The following is a 207-nucleotide window of genomic DNA, read 5'->3' as shown; positions in this document are numbered from 1 at the left end:
CCCCCCCCCCCCGGAAAGTACCCTATGGCCCGCCCTACGCTGATTTGGGGGTACACCAATAGTCTAATAAAGATATAAATTTTAAGATATATGCAATGCCTCCAGATTTCAGTATTTGATGACCAAATTATTTAGAATTGCTATATGTCGTGCAGGCAATAATTCATGTAGACAGAATATTTGTGGGTGGATCATAAGTACAGTATT

The sequence above is a fragment of the Palaemon carinicauda genome, chromosome 22, assembly GCF_036898095.1.
Source record: "Palaemon carinicauda isolate YSFRI2023 chromosome 22, ASM3689809v2, whole genome shotgun sequence".
Classification (NCBI taxonomy): domain Eukaryota; kingdom Metazoa; phylum Arthropoda; class Malacostraca; order Decapoda; family Palaemonidae; genus Palaemon; species Palaemon carinicauda.
The sequence above is the reverse complement of the archived record's forward strand: the minus strand, read 5'-3'. Positions refer to the sequence as shown.